We start from the raw sequence: 17,460 nt of genomic DNA, 5'->3' as shown, positions 1-17,460 counted from the left end.
ATAATTGCCTGGAAAGGACAGCTTGGGAGACAGGTGGGTCAAATAAAATATGCACTTGGTTTGGATCTGGAAATGTTTCAAATTTGTCTCAGTTAAGCATTTATTTGGTAAATAATAAGCCAGTTAACTTTTCCGTGATTCTTGATTTTTTAAAAAGGAGAAAAGCAAATGAAGACATACGTTTGTCTGTTTATTTATTTTTGTAATCTCTACACCCAACATGGGGCTCGTACCCACGACCGCGAGATCAAGAGTCACGCACTCTTCCGACTGAGCCAGCCAGTGCCTCGACATGAGTTTATTTTTTAAAGGAAATTTGGCAATTAAATATAGTGGCATGAACAGATTATATGGCAATAAAATGCAAATTGTTTTGTTGCCAGATCCAGGAGCCTGAGACAATCTTCACTATCATAATTGTAGAGTCTCTCACTATGTATTCTTCCAATATTCTCAGATTTTTCTCACCTTTACTATACCACATTGTATTCATAGGTTCCACAGACATGTTTATTTCATTCAAGTCCTAGTCAACTTTTCCATATAGATTAAGAATTATTCTCGCATACAGCTTAAGAATTATTCTCCCATACAGCTGTGGCCTTCTCACAGCATTTTAAGTCTTATGCATTTAACACCTCTGTTTAGAAAAAACACACACCACACTACAATTGTGATGATGATACAATGAATCACATGTCAGTGGCAAGTTATTATATAAAGTTTGAAGCTTGTTAGAGCAGAAATGGTACTAAAAATAAAATCCCACCCCACCCCCCTTAAAAGTCTAATTCCCAGGGCCATCATTTTTAAATAAATCCTGCGTGTATTTCTCCCATATCTTGTTAGTGTAAGAGTATTAACATTTGCAAAGTGTGCAATTCATTACCAGGTAGTAACTCAAGCAAAGGAAGAAAGCTGGCTGGATCAGTGATTTGTCAGCAAGGCCTGAATCATGGGAGGTTGGTCTCTGGTGTATCCTCTTGGTCCAAAAAGTAGGAGGTGGTGGTCCACTGAGCCAGGAATTGCCTGGCAGGATCAACACCCTGGCTGTTGCTCAGGGTAGGTTGCATTTTTTGGCTTTTGCTCCTGAACCAAAAGTTCAAGTGTGAAAACTGGGACTGAAGCCTCTTCTCGGCTGGAACCAGGACACCCCCAGTTCAGCCAGAAGTTAGTTTGAGGGTGTAGTGGCCCAGCATTCCAGGAGTGGCACATGGCAGCAGGAGGGGTGCCAGGGCTGGGTCCCAGCTGTAGAGCAGGGCTGGCCGCACATCCTTCCCTTCATTAATATCCTGGATTTCTGGGCGCCTGGGCAGAGACGCTGTTGGGGCAGAATCAAGATGTGACTTCCGTTCCGAGACTATTATCTCCACTGGGGTAGGCACGGATTTGAGAGTGGCCTGTAGACTGCAGACCTCCTTCTTCACAGTGCACTGGATCCTTTCTCCTTTATGCTTTGTTTCATTTTTCTTAAGAGTAAAGAGCTCATGTTTCTCCCTTGCTCCTTTTGCATAACCAAACGCTTCTCCAACAGCGTTTTCCAAAGCAGAAGGAAGAGCACCTTCAAGACCTGTGCTTCTGACAGAACCTGTCTCCTTAGAAGGCTAGCTTTGAGGTTTCCCTTCATGCAAACCATGTTTTTAAAATTACAATGCAGACGATACTTAAGGGGAAAAAAATCAAGACAGGACAGAGTTGTATAAACTGAAAGTAGAATTCCACCTCATTACCCTCCGCTAACCCCACTCTCTGAAGGTAATTCCTGGTAACAATTCGATGTGCTTTGGTGGACCTTTCTCTAAACACATGCAAACATGTATGTATGTGTTTCCAAGAGTTTGTACTTTTTTTTGGTTTGGTTTGGTTTTTACAAAAATGGTCTATGTTCTCTTTATTCATTAAAAAAGTGTGTGTAGATGGCAGTTGGAGGGGGTGTAAATGAACGTGCCTTTCTCTCCTCCCTCCCAGCCTCACTCCGTGAGCTGACTGTGTGATCTCACGACGGGAGAGACCTTTCTGGTGTGGCATCCAGGACCTCGGCCATGCTGCAGAGGCTTTGGCCACCGACGCACACAACATCTGGTTTTCAGATACAAGTCATGCAGCCAAGACTCAGGTACTTGTGTTTCAGAGCCTAACAGAGTCCAGGATCAGACTGATTTTAACCAGCTAGTAGGAAATGTGAATGAGTTTGTGACACATGATTTAGCTGAAAATGTCAGTGATGTGAATGCAATGAAATTGGTATGAAACTTGCCAGTGGCTAAAATTTTGTGGTTCACTTCTGCACTGCTTTTAGCACAAAAAACAACTATGATATATGTGCAAAATGGTAGTCTGATCAGTTGTTCACATACACAGAAAATACAGTGCTTTTCACACATCTTAATTGCTTCTCTGTTAAGAAAAGTGTAACAGCAAATCCTAAAAGTGTAGCATCCCCTTACGTGATAGTTCCACTTCATTATCAGGTAATATATGATGAAGAGTGTTGACAAGTGACTAAAAGACACCTATTTATAGGGAAAGTTAAGACACCACTTTCGTAGAAGACAATTACAAAGACTTACAGTTCATATTCCTCTCTCTTTGTACCGAAATACTATTTTAAGATAATGACTGATGTTTTTCTTTCTCCCATTTCTCGTTTGCCCACATCAACCTGTAGGTTAGAGGCAGGGAATGCCTCTAAGTAGGAAGGATACAGACTAAAGAAGTAAATTGAAGTACTCAGTAACTTTTCAGAAGGCTAAAGTAGACAGAACTGTCTTGAAAGCCAATACTACAAGAAAAGAAAGGACATTTTAAACATCTTAAGACTTAGAGTCTGAAGGAACCAGAGTACCAGAGAGTTTCTATTTTAAGCCACAGAGTGGGTAAAATGGCTAGTGTTTCTCCAGCTTGAAGAAGGGACAGATTCAAAGGTAGACCTGGTCAGGGCATATGTGCTGTCCCTGAGTGAGAATAAAAGAAAGCCCATAAAATTTAGGAGGACTGGAGATGGAGACTGTGGGGAGTTCTGCCTCTACTCTCAGAGGATAGCCTGAGGAGACACTAAGCCTTTCAAAGGTCACATCCAGCACAGCAGACCGAGGAGGAGCTGGGTGCGTGGACCTGAGGGGAGCCTCCCCCTCCCCCCCACCATGGAGGGAAGGAGGGTGCCCACTGTTCTGATCCCACAGTTCTCAAGAGGAGCACTGGAGTAGCTGAGAAGAGTCAGGGGGTCCAAAGGAGCCTGGGGTGGGATGAGGAAGACAAAGAACATCTGAGCGTAACATCTACAGATTATGAACTATGAGCGCCAGCAGCAGAGGCCAGCAGACTGGATTCTACTTCAAGGCCAACAAAGACGGAGGAGGACAGAAGACCCAGTGTCCCACTCCCACCTGATGTCAGGGTGATACACAGGCCCCGCTCTTCCTCACCCTTGGCTATCTCATCACTAAAAGAGAGGAGGGGAGAAGACAGAGGAAGAGCAATCCTGTGTTAAGTAAGAATTACTAAAACATCAAATAAAATGAGTTTTGAATTAGCAAAAGGCAGTTTTTCATGGGCAGTGGAAACAGGGCCCTTGAGCCAGGCAAAGATCAGAGACAGAGAAACAAAGCTACATACAGGCATATCTGAGTCCGTGTCCGGAATTTTCAAGCCCACTAGCTATACACACGGGCATACAGCACGACTAAACAAGTATTTGTGTCTGTCTTTTTTTATATCATAGACCCTGGAGGCAAACAGACTCAGCTTGAATCTTGTCTTTTCCACTTAACAGCTGGATGACTTTGAACAGATTTCTTGATCCAAGATTTTGCTTCAGTAAACTAGGAAAAATTGGGTCTTGCAGGCTTGTTGTGAGGATTAAATGAGACACAAAGGCTACCCTAAGACCTGGCATATGGTAAACCCTAAATAAATGCTATTTACCATGATCATGATAACAATAATAATTGCTATACATGTGCTCTTTTTGACTGTAAGTCTGAACTTTTGCTTGGCAAGATTTAATTACCTGTTGTATACAAAGCATAGCACATTCGGCTACTAATACTATAAATGTTTAGAGGCTACGGGGACATTCGTGCACAGGTCTTTAATGGCACTATTTAAGGTTCATTCCCTTTGACATGTTTATTTAAGTTTATTTAATTTTTACCTTGTTCTCAGGGAGGGATATATGCCTCTAGATTTGGGGAAATCTGAGGCAAAATTCCTTTTGGTCCAAGACGGAAGTCTAAACTTTAGATTTAGAGGGAACATCTATTTCCCAGCCCCCCACCGCTCTCCCCCTTCACTCTGGTGGAAGTATGGTGGTCCAAAGGTTCACGTTTGGTTTTCTCTTTTCCAGGCTCATCAGAGGCACAGCACCCTTGAGCCTCAGCCCGACACCCACTAAAGAGCACTACCCTGTGCATGGCAGCTGGAGTCTTCTCTAGAAGATTCAGCCTTGTAGTGGTTTTAGTAATGCAACGGCCCTTATATAGCAACCAGGTATTTACTATATTTCAACGTATGTGATGTGGTAGCAGTTATCTTCAGCCCTGTCACTGGGGCTTCCTTCTGATCGGAGAGATTTCATTAGACGAAGCATCCAAGATGCCTCACCACACCTCTGGCCTAAGCATCCTACACTTCTTATTCAACGGTGAACGGGCAATCCTAACTTAACCCAGTAAAACTATCAAGTGCAGCGCCCGCAGAAAACCCTGTCCCCAGTAATAAGGCAGCACATGTAAAGCAAACAGCACGGCCATATGGGGGCCAGCAGCCCTTGCTGTCTTTGGCAGAAGAGGCATCCTAAAGTCCTGGCTTGTTTTCTGGGTGGCCTCAAATAACGCATCTAATCTCTTGACTCAGTTAACTTATCTTGAAGAGGGGGATAATGATACTGTGCCAGTTCGCCTCCAAGAGGTATTATCTAAAGCTAAAGACTGCACCGCTGAAGAACCAAGTACTATGCAAATGTTGTGATTATCAGTAACCAGCACTGGTTTTATTCATGTGGTGAATCAGTATGTTTACTGTACCATTATCTACATTAATACAAACAGTGGGTATCAGCATTTTCACCGTGGGCCTCTAGATTTTAATCCAGACCTATCATTCATTCACTTTGGTCTCTGAGCTTTCTCCTAGATCCCGAAACAAACCCTTTTTCACTAGAGAGGAGGCTCTATCCCACCAAGCGTGCAGTTTAGAGGCACAGGCTTGGCCAGATAAAAGCAGGCAAATCCAAGTTGGCCAGATGTCAGCTGAATTATTGGGCCTCCCCTCACCCACACACATTTTAGTTCATCTAATTATACTGTGGAAAAACTGTACGTACATCAACATTTGGCAAGTACTTTATTAGCAGAACTGTGGTTTCTTATAATTATTAATAAGATTAAATGTCCCTGGGCATATGCACACATTATCAGAGTACCCAGAAGTTCCTGTATTCTTCAGAACTCCACTAGACATGCTGGTGACTCATTCACTGTCACACTTAGAAAAACATACGATGTGTACACTTGTGGAATAAACACATACAAAGTTGCAAATTGTCACTTTTAACTCTAAAGGCAACTCACTGACATTTGAAGCAGCAGCGAAGACTGTTTTTTGCCCATTCCTCAAGTTTCCTTGGGGTTCCATGGAATTGCCAGGGGACTTCAAAGCAAGCCCTGGTCTACTGGGACGAGGGCCAGCTTTTGGCTCTGGTCTGGCTGTGGAAAATCCCAGAGTAGATCTAGGAATATCCTGGGTTTGGGACGGGTGTTGAGATCATCACCATCATCATCCTTCTGTGTAGACCCTGCCCTTCAGTGTTGTTCCCTTCTCACTGAGGACTCTTGGGAAGGCCTTCATCGTGTTAATGCTGGCCTCACCGACTTCAGACCCGGGAGTTAAGAAGGCTGAGTGGGGTCCGCGTGTGGCCTCACAGCACACCCAGCAGTATCATTTCATGGGGCCTATTCGAGCGACAGAGTACAGTCAAGGATAGTCAAAGTGAACCCCAGAATTCCTCTCCTGACTTTGTGTCCTAAAGTACATTGCAAAATCCTTCAAGTGGGTGTCCATGGCTATTCCCTTATGTATTTTGTTGGCTATGCCTTTAGAGATTCTCCTTGCCTGCAGAAATGCGGTTGGTTCTGGGATGATTCAAACCACAATTTGAGTTAGGGCAGGGTGTCATGTTTATTTTTTGGAAATAGAAATGAAGTGAACTGTGTCATTTTTCCATCTTGTGAGTCTGATTAAGAAGGAATATACTTTATATTCTTCTACTTTTCTCAGTAAACTGTTTACGAAGACTGGTTCATTTTTCTAACAACTGCCACCTCCTGTGCCCACTTGTATTTCCACAATTATGTACTGGAATCTTTATTGGGTACTTGCCCTCCCCCACTTTTTTTTTTTTTTTTTTAACCATTTGATCGTGAAACTAATTGTGATCTCCCAAACGGTAGGCTATTGGTCTTGAATACTGACAGAGTTCAGGACACACTATCCCAAAACAGGACACTGAGGCATCTTGAATTTCAGAAACAGCACATGTAGGAAGGACTCTCTGACCTTCCCCTAAGGCAGGTCATAAAACCCTTCTGCGAGGGATGAACCTCCTCGTTCCCAGAGGAAAGACGCATCCTTATCTCCAAGACGCTGAGAGGAATCCGAATAAACAGGTCTTGCTGTTTCCCCCACCTCACCACACAAAGCTCATGCCCTTTTTTGTCCTATCTCATTTTCCCATGACCTTCCTGCCACCCTTTGTCAAACCTAACCTAAAATCACCCAGCTCTAATGTCTTCAGGTCTTCATTTCCTTATAAAGGCTCCCAAGTCACATGAAACTTGTAATAAATAAATGAGTATGATTTTCTCTCCTTCATCACTCTTTTGTTACAGGGACCCCAGCCAAGAACTTAGAAGTGTAGAAGAAAAAGCTATTTTTCCCCCTTCCATCAACAAAGTGGTAAGCAGGTAACAAGTTGTCAACAGTAGCCAAGAACGGGGTAATTTCTAAAGGATGAGAATAGTAGTCACACCGTGTTAAGTATTAACTGTCAAGGAGAAAAAGAGTTTGTAGCAGAGAGAGGGGCAATACTACTCTCAGAAGTAACCTCTCCCATCTAGAAGTCTCCCAGCCGTTGGTATTATGCGCCACAACTGGCCCCACGGTGTTCATTGTTTCTCCTAGGTACGCAAGACCAATATATGTGGACGTTTTGGAGCATCATAGCTAGAAAGTTTGTAATAACCATTGAGTAATACATAAAGCTTTCATGAAGCCTTGTATCATTACATTGCTAAACACAATGAGGTTTTCACACGCTTAATAGGTGTAATCTTTCTGTATTCAACTTTTAAAGATGCATATTTTTTTTAAAAGGAAAAATTTTTCGAAGTCTGTTACTCTGTGGACTACCACAGATCTCTAAATCAGAGAACTATCTATTAGGAACTGTTCTCCTCTCTATCCCCACATTCAAGGGTAATCTTTTGCTGTTAGCATAGTAAAATAAGGAAGCCATTTGTGGTGTGTATGTTGTTGCTGTTGTTGTTTTAGAGACAGCTGACACACAGTGTTATATTAGTTTCGGGTGTACAGCATAATGATTCCGTATTTGTTGGTACCTGCCTTTTCACTGACTTCCGCTTAAAACCAACGAAGCACTGACGTACTTTGCAAAATCTTTCTCAACAAGAAGATAAACTCATTTCTTTATTCAGCAAACACAACTGACTATATGCATTACTGAATTCTTTCCAGTACCAGTATACTCTTCGAAATAGGCCAGAACAACCCCATCCTGAATATTGTTTGATAAAATACACACCTTCAGCATATCATAAGGAAAAGAGAGCTGGTGTTGGAATCTAGACCTACCTCTACCAACTCCTAGATACCAAGCTCTGGGTAAAATATCTAATTTTTCTCATTCACGGGCTCTCTGTACAAATGAAGGGTGTAGAAATGAGGCAGAATAGCGATGCGATTAAGATCTCAGGCTTTGCAGGAGGACAGGCCCACATTCCAATCCAATTCTATTCTGCTGCTTGTTAGTTGAGTACCCTTGGGCAAGTTAAACTTCTTGTATCTTAGTTTCCTTATCTATGAAAAGAGGAATAACATTACCTTACCTCAAGAAGTTGTTGTTACAAAAATTAAATAAAAGGATATCAACGGTGCTTACTTAGTTCAGTATCTGATTCTTAACAACATTCAGTAGCTCTGGTTTTAAAAAAGAAATCCTGAAAGAACTTTTGGATCACAAGGCATAAATCTCTTCATTTTTTACATGAGAAATGGAGGCCCAGACATTAAGGATCTTGCCCAAGGTCACTGAACCCACATGCATGTGATGCATGGTCCCAAAGCTTTTATGAGTTCTGTGATCTGGTCAGAGCACTATCTCTCTGTGACCTAATCTCCTATTTACTAAATATATGGACTATTAAACTAGGTGATCAAGTTCCTGTCCACGTAAAAACGCCAGTAATTACACTGCTGTTTGCTGAAGCCCTTCTATGTTCAGGGCATGCTGCCAGATAGTGTGGGTGTTATAATGGGCACATGAGAATCTGTCCCTGGTCTCAAAAGGGTTTACAGTTGAGTTGGAGAGACATTTATGAGACAAGTAAACTATTAGCATAGCCACATGACATGGCCAAAGCTGAAGTGTTCTAAGAATTAGCCATGGACCGTGAATGTATGTTACAAGGTCCTACAGACAGTGAGCTTCACTTGACCTGGGTATCAATGGTGGCTTCACAGAGAAAATGGGACTTCTCCTGTATATTAAGATTAAACTGGATTGGAATACACAGAGAGGAGAGGGAAGGACATTATGGTCCTTGCAACAGCCCATGTAAAAGTACAGAGGTAGAAAAGAGCACCGTTAAGTGTGGGGCATTGGATGAAAAGCAATCAATCATTTCTTATATTGACATTAGTCCTCTCAGCATGTTCTATTTTCACAAGTGGCAGTGGGTGTTTTCACGTGTGTGTGTGTGTGTGTGTGTGCGTGTGAATATGTTCACACATGAGTCTGAACTCCTGACTTTAAATATTGGCCAGGAAAGCACCAAGTACTTGTGATTCCCCGAAGTTCAACACCCAGGAAAGTAGAGGTTATTTTTGAGCTCACTGGCTCCTGACTCTCGCTCCAATCTATCAGGTCATTCTGGCTCTTCTACCTCCAGCATATTTCTCAGATTCCTCCCCTTCTCTTTCTTTCCACTGCCAGTTACCCATCCCAATACCAACCTTTATTACCAATCGCTGTACCTGTGTGACAGACACCCCCATTCCTGCCACGCATTCCCCACACAGCAATCTTCTAGCAATGCAGATCTTATCATGGAAGCCCCTCCCGAAAACCTTTCAATGACTGCCAATTTTACTAAGCATATAATCCAAACTGTTTGTTACCACCTTCAAGGCTCCCTGCAGGATGTGGCTTCCTTACCCCTCAGACTCGAATCACAGTACCCATCCCCTCCCTCGCCTGCTGTTCTTTGAACCAGCCAAGGTGCTTCTCAACTCAAGGACTCTGTGCTTGCTGTGCCCTCTGCTTGACACATTACTCCCCCAACCTGCTTACCTTTCAAACTTCAGCTTCTATGTTACCTACTCAGGAGAGGCTTTCTTTGATCTAACCGTGTAAACAAATTCCCTCTGCTATTCTCTAAGATTGCACCTATGAATTTTCCTTTCTAGCACTTATCAATTTCTTTAGAATTGTTGATACTTAGTGATATCTGTTCATTGCTTAACTTTTTAAACGTTTATTTTCCCTACCAGAACATAACCTCTATGATCAGGCCTTGTCTGCCTTGTTCATTTTTCAGTCTCCAGAATCTAGAACTGAAAATTTCAGAGATTAGTGAACGGATTTATAAAAGGAAATAAATGGAAAGCCATTATAGCAAATAAGTCCCACAGAAGGCAGCTGCTTTAGTGATGGCATTTACCCTCAATTCTGTAAATAGGAGATCGCAGGTATTTACCAAGCAGTGGCTGTATCTGGGGGTAATTCTAAAAGAAATATTCATTACTGCAAGAGAATGACTGTTACCTCTTATGAGTAGGGGATTCAAAGCTGCTTGGAGAGGCTGATGGGAGACTGGTCACTAACCTCCATCAGTAGCTAAGCTCATTGGCCTTACATCTGGAAAGAAACAAATGTCTGTCTCCAAAACCTAACGAATTACTACATGGCAAGGGAACTGCTCTATAATTTAAAGGACAAATATTATATTCTGTCTAGTGATTGCTATCCTCTTGTCAAGTAACTCTGAGGACAGAAGAAAAGGGCTCTTGTCTGGCTATTTTACATCACTTACCACTTATCTGGTCAACTGGTGAATCAAGGAATTCCTTGATTGATTGATTCCAGTTGATTTCAACTTCCCTTATTTCTCCTCCAGCTTTCCTGTGATAATCAAAGGCCATTAAATACTTGCCCAGAAGTTTTACAATCTTACCTAAGGATCTTGCCCAAGATCACTGAACCAATGTGTTTATAATAAATATTCCCAAAGCTTTTATTAGTGCTATGATCTGGACAAAATACTATATCCTTGTGACCTAATCAATCAAGTTCAAGAACAGTGACAACAGGATATAAGATTTCATTTATAAGGGATTTTTTCAAATGTGCCTGGCATTATGCTAATCCTTTTATAGGCATCATCTCCTCTAATCCTGCCTGCAAACCCATGAAATAATAATTACAACCTCCTTTTCACAGAGGAGGAAACTGAGGCCTAGTGAAGCTAAGAAACTAGCCCAAGTTCACACTTCTGTAAAGTGAACTTGGGTTTCAAACTCAACTTTGAACCTGTTAAGTGCCAAAACAGCATCAATATGGATCAGCTAATAAAGCAAATCAGAACCAAGCACATTTTTTTAACATCAAATGATGTATACACTTAGTTAAACTTTTAAATATTTTATACAGGAATAATTTGAAATGTCCTTTTTTTAAAGGCTTGCACATAGGTATGTTTCTGGTTCTCAACAGTTCGAGTCTATTAGATTCCATTTCTGGTCTTTATAACTTATTTTGCTTTTCTGGCCTCTCAGCATCTATTTTGATGTTTCCTTATTTTATTTGATTGGTAGCTTTTCCTTTCTTATAAAAAACTAGGCAGCCATGCTTCTCTGGAACCTTGGTGGGTCAGTGCAACCTCTAATTACTTCAGTCTCCTCCCCTGCAAGAAAAGCTGTCAAAATGCAAGAACTCTCGAATGTCTTGCATCATCTCACACACACACACACACACACACACACACACACACACACACGGGGATTAAGAGGCTAGAACAACTGGCAACAGCTGGCACGACAACTTCTAAAGACCCCGTCTGACTCAGTCTTGAAAGTCAGCCTCAAAATCAGAATTACCCCACCCACGCCAGGACTATCTCACTAACTAGCTGCACTTCAGGACATACTACCTGCTATCGCCTTTCAGCAAAGATGTAATCATTACCGTTAATATTTTGTAAGACCAACAAAGTATCCTTTGTACCTCAGGACAACTGTGTATCCGTTAAGGTACAAGGCCCATAAAGACACGGCTCCCCTGTTCCTTGGTAACGCACACCACATGATGATCAAACACGTTTCCAGTCTTTAGAATACTTATTAGAAAAGGTGACTGGACACAACAGCAAAAATCTGGAGGCTTGTTTTGTATTATTACTGACAGCAGGCAAATCAAAACAGAGTTAATACGACCCCCGTGTTACCCAGCATTCAAAGCTACAACCGTAGCCACATTATAATAATTTTAGGCCCCAAAGCAGTGTGACGATTTGATGCATAGTTTTCAACACATGTTTTATTAATCTATTCTTCCTGTGCTTCATTTAAAATGCTGGAAACTATAAAAAGATCTGCATGTCACTCCCCTGCCAGGAAAGAAAAAAGAAAAAAGAGAAGAGAAGAAAAAAGAAAAGCCTAACAAACACGAAAAAAAAAAAAAAAAAAGCCAGAGCAACTGGAATCTCAGTTTTGAGGAAACACATGGGATTGAAGCATCCGCCGTAACTCTGTAACCAACTGTCACATGTGACTCCCCCCTCCCCTGCGCGGAATCCTGGATGTCACAGGCCGGGGCGAGGAGGCCGTGCTCGCAGGCAAGTGTGCGACGGCGGGGGCCCCGCGGGGCGGGGGAGCTGACGCCGCTGCCGGCGCGGGCAGGGGCTTCCAGGAAGCCGCGGGCTCGGCTGACGGAGCGGCCGCGGGTCGGGCCGGGGCTGCGCCGCCCGGGCCGGCACGTAGCGCCCAGCGTGACTCAGCGCTGACTCACCGCGCTCGCTGCCAGTGGATTTCCCCGTCCCCGGCTCCCGCTCGCCCGTCCTCGCCGCCGCCGGCTCCGCGAGCCCTTTCCTGCACGCCAGACCCGGCCGGCGCTTTCAGCCGACTTTACAGCCTTTGAATCCCGACCAAAGCGGGGAAGTGACTGGCTTTGTTTTCTCTGACTTTGAGAGCTCAATGGCCCACTAATCGAATTCTTTCATCAAAGGCTTGTTGGAACAAATCCCTACCATCGTCCTTCCACGGTGACTTACAGATGACCTCGGCTCAGTTTGCTTCTGTCGTCCTAGGCCTGCATCTTATTTTTATCCCACATTTTCCTGGGTTATCTTTTCAATATGTTTGGTAACTAGTCTTGGCACAAACCCACAAGTGCAGTGACGCAAATCAGGTTGGAACTTGGCATGATGTGCGGGCTTGAGTGACTTACTGTAAAAACCGGGGAAGGCTTCATAAAGACGTTATTATCTGCCATCTCGGTTGCTGACTAGATGCCCTGCTCATTTTCAGTCTGTCACTACCCTCTGGAAGACTGTTAAAAGGCAGATTCTTCATCAGTCATACTTCTTTCTCCCTCTCCAGGATTCCACACGGAGAGCAATAGGACAGCACGGTTTCTCCAACTGCAGCCCATGGACCACTGCACGGAGAGTGGCTGGGGGACTGTGGGGGATGTGGCCACAGTGCAGGTTCTCAGACCCCGCTCCAAACCTCAGACGCAGAATGTCTCCTGGTAGGGCCTGGAAATCGATCGTCATGAGCAGCCCATCAGAGATGCCTAGGTACACTTAAGTTCGAAAACTACTAGCCAGAGGATGACAGTGTGAGACATCATTCTGTCAAGATGCTAGGGAACATCCTCACGATGGAGAACACCTTGTTCTAAACTTGACTTTGAATTTCTGATACCAGGCAACCCAATTTCTAAAACTGGCTAGCTGTATATCGCAAAACACGTCTTGCCTAACTGTATATTAATACAGACATTTTCTTTTTCTTTTTAATTAGACATCCGGCTATAAAATAAAACGTAGTACCTATAGAGTAAATTTTATTTCACACCTGTTGTTTCCTAAACCTGACTTTGCATCAGAATTAGCTACAGAGCCTTTTTTTTTTTTTAAGATTTTATTTATTTATTTGACAGAGATAGACAGCCAGCGAGAGAGGGAACACAAGCAGGGGGAGTGGGAGAGGAAGAAGCAGGCTCATAGCAGAGGAGCCTGATGTGGGGCTCGATCCCATAATGCTGGGATCACGCCCTGAGCCGAAGGCAGACACTTAACCGCTGTGCCACCCAGGCGCCCCTAGCTACAGAGCCTTTTAACACTAATTCCTGGACCAGACCTCATGCCTAAAGAAACATTACCCCAAAGATGAAACCTAAGAACAGGCAATCTGAAAAGCTATGAAAGTTAGTCTCTGGACCTTTGCAAATGACCACTCTTCCCAAGTACAAGAGAAACTTCATTAACTTCAAGACAGTTGGCTTGTATTGTTCTATTATGGTACCCACTCATCTCTGTCTGCACCATTTCCTTTTGAAACCACAACTGAAAAAATAAAATGCAAAGTGACCACGTAAGATGCCAACTTAGTAAATTATTATATTGATAAATATATGTCTTTAGAAAGCAAATTTGAAATCTTTGAATATTTTTTGTTTGTTTTTTAAAGGGGAGCTATTAGGAGATTGGAAAGTAATCTGGGAGTCTATTTGGAAAATTTCCCAATTCTTCTGCCCTGGGATATTTTGTTTACTCCTTTCTTTTCATCTCACTGGGTAAGTTTACCCCACTTTATCCCCGTTAGCATTGTGGCAAAAAGCCCAGATCTGAGACATACCTGACAAGAGACCTCTCCTTGCTGACTCTTCTCCAAGTGTGGTCTTTGGACCAGCAGCATGGACATCACCTGGAAACTTGGAAGAAATGCAGACTCTCAGGCGCCACCAGAACTACCATATCAGAATCACCACTTGAGCAAGATCTCCAAGTGATCTGTGTGTATAATAAAACATTGGGAGTGGGGCGCCTGGGTGGAGCAGTCGTTAAGCGTCTGCCTTCGGCTCAGGGCGTGATCCCGGCGTTATGGGATCGAGCTCCACATCAGGCTCCTCCGCTAGGAGCCTGCTTCTTCCTCTCCCACTCCCCCTGCTTGTGTTCCCTCTCTCGCTGGCTGTCTCTGTCAAATAAATAAATAAAATCTTTAAAAGAAAATAAAAAAAATAAAACATTGGGAGTACTGGTTTGTAGTAATGGTAACAATCTGAGGCTGCCTGAATAAAAAAAGAGGAAACAGGAGGTGGGCGTGAATTAGTTACCTGGGGCTGCCACAGCAGAGTACCCCAAACTGGGTGACTTAAAACAATAGAAATTTATTCTTACACAGTTCCGGAGGCTAGTAGCCCAAATCAGCAGGGACAGGTTCTATCTATGGCACTTCTGGAGAAGACAAAATTCTACCATGAAATTAAAAGTAAGCCCTAAAATAAAGAATAAAATAATTTAGCTAAAACTATAACCACGCTGAGAGGCAAACTGAAAATATCTTAGGATCAGGGCACGAAATGAAGGGAATCCTTAGAACATTAGGAAAAGGTAAGAGTAGGATCAGAGAGGCAGCTCCAAGATAGTAATGTCTTTTTTAAAAAGCTCTTGACTGTTTGTAGTGGGCATCTGTTTCTGTTGGCCCAACATTCATTCTCCCTCTTTCCTCTAATAACAAAACTCTCATCGTCCTAACATTTCAGTGCAGGACATCAACCAGTTTCCCTTCCCCCTTCACTCCCAAGGGTGAAACACATGACTCTTTAATTTCTGTCCTGCACATTAAATCTGGGTGAGTCCCAAAAATGCAGAGAGTGGCTGAAGCAGAGTCATTTCAGCCATCATGCTGGAAGACACTAACCAGATGTGTCAGTCTGTCCACTGAGAATACCAGTAACCCTAGCTGCTGTCCTCCCCAAGTCCCGGTTGTTTAACTTCTTTTGTTCTAAGAGCTACCCGGTGTCTTTCCAAATGTTTTCCATTTGTTTTAAAGTTTAACATTTTTATTGTTAACTTACTTTTTTAGACTATTTATTATTTTATTATAATTTATTGTGAATTATTTTAATGGGGCCAAGAGTTTGCCCCGTTGGGGTCTATTGCTTACAACAAATGAGCCTAACTAACTGTTAGGAAATTATTGATGGGGAGAACACATACTGCCCACAGCCACCCCGCTAAGACAACGTGACAGTAGTCTACATCCATGACAAATATGCCTCTTGAAATACAACAAAGACCTTTTCAGGGTTTTTGTTGTTGTTTTTTTTTTTTTCCAATTGATTTTACCGGCTATCATTATTGCCCTGTATTTCAAGCTGAGTCATTCTTCCCTTCTGAACCACCCAAATTGCCAGGGGGCGCAAAAGAGAGAATCACTCTTGTTATGCTGCTAGTAGACACCAATAATCTTTTTTATGTTGCCTCCAATTCCTCATTGTGGTTTTCATGATATTTGCAATATTAAGGAGATTAAAGTACTCCAAAATTTCTAATTAGAGCTATTTTACCAGGGGTCTAATTGGCAAAAAGAGAGTCCCTATTATGCCAGACTAAATGTGTTCTTCTCTTTTCAAGCAAAGATTAGCCTAAAGCCTTCATACTGGCCAACACTAAACTGTGTGTCTTTTGAACTCCACTGATAAAATTTAATTTGATCAAGGTATATCAGCTTCTCAAAATCCATATTCCTTACTCTCCTCAATCTCACTCCACATTAATTTCCTTAATTTTATCTTCTGCCAATGATTGCATGGTGGGTATGGTTTCATTTGGCTGGAGTAGGGAGCATATGAGGACGACTAAACCCAAAAAGTAGCTGTTTTGAAATTAAACTGAATCATTAGTGTCACAGAGAGGACTTGTACTTAAATATCATTCTTCTTTTTTTAAGATTTACTTATTTATTTGAAAGAGAAAGAGAGAGAGAGAGAGAGAGAGAGAGCAGGCCAGCCCAAGCAGACTCCTGGCTGAGCGCATGGAGCCAGAAGGGGGGCTCCATCCCATGACCCTGAGATCATGACCTGAGCACAAATCAAGAGTCAAATACTTAACCAACTGAGACACCCAGGCGCCCCTTAATGTAATTCCTTCATGTTTTTTTTTTTTTTTTTTAAGATTTTATTTATTTATTTAACAGAGATAGAGACAGCCAGCGAGAGAGGGAACACAGCAGGGAGAGTGGGAGAGGAAGAAGCAGGCTCACAGTGGAGGAGCCTGATGTGGGGCTCGATCCCATAACGCCGGGACCACGCCCTGAGCCGAAGGCAGACGCTTAACCGCTGTGCCACCCAGGCGCCCCTCGTGTTTTTTTAGAGAGCTTGCCCACAAGAGCACGGGGAGGGGGTTGTGGGAAAGGGCAGAGAGAGAGGCAGATAAAGTCTAAAGCCCACTCCGTGATGTGCGTGAGCCTTACTCAGGGCTCAGTCTCACGACCCTGAGGTCAGAACCTGAGCCAAAACCAAGAGTCCGGATGCTCAACTGACTGCACCACCCAGGTGCCCCTCTTCAATGGTTTTTGATCAAGATAAAGAAGTGACATTTATCAACTGCATATTATATGCCTGGAACTACATTATCCACTGATTTCCTGCTTATGATAGGTGAAGATTTAGCTCTCTTAAATCCACCTAAAACATTTAAGCCTCAGATTTTTTTTTAAATCAGTGACAGACAATATGAATATCTACTTTGTTAAAAGAGGATATGTGATCCCTGCCATTGTCCTCACTTTCTTTCTCTCTGTATCTGTTAAATTCTGTAATCTGAATGTTTCCCTTTCTACCTTACTGGGACTGATAACATTTATATATATATATATATATATATATATATATATACACACACACACACACACACACACACACACAAATATATTTATTTGTCTAAAGGTTTAACACTGAAATAAAAAATAAAAAAAACAACATTGGCATTACTAAGACTATATGAATATTCATGGCACAGAATGTAATACAGTTATGATTACATGTCTTTTTCTATACCCTTACTGTTTTTTATAAAGCTTTTAATTGTCTTTTTTTTTTTTCATTATCTCCCATAATTTCTTACAAATTTTTCAAACATACTACCTGGTCAATGGAAA

At 42.5% G+C, this 17,460-nt stretch overlaps 1 long non-coding RNA gene across 1 annotated transcript in view; it reads right to left on the bottom strand.

The window, feature by feature from the left end:
* The window catches only part of LOC123001030 (uncharacterized), a 47,878-nt gene extending 35,042 nt beyond the window's left edge, over positions 1-12,836 (bottom strand). The window contains exon 1 of the long non-coding RNA XR_007190530.2: positions 12,302-12,836. This is a non-coding gene — a long non-coding RNA (uncharacterized LOC123001030). The remainder of the gene's footprint in view (positions 1-12,301) is intronic.
* Between the last annotated feature and the right edge of the window lie 4,624 nt (positions 12,837-17,460).

This window comes from Ursus arctos, unplaced genomic scaffold (assembly GCF_023065955.2).
Source record: "Ursus arctos isolate Adak ecotype North America unplaced genomic scaffold, UrsArc2.0 scaffold_5, whole genome shotgun sequence".
NCBI lineage: Eukaryota > Metazoa > Chordata > Mammalia > Carnivora > Ursidae > Ursus > Ursus arctos.
Note: the sequence above shows the minus strand (reverse complement) of the source record. Positions and strands in the feature narration are given on the sequence as shown.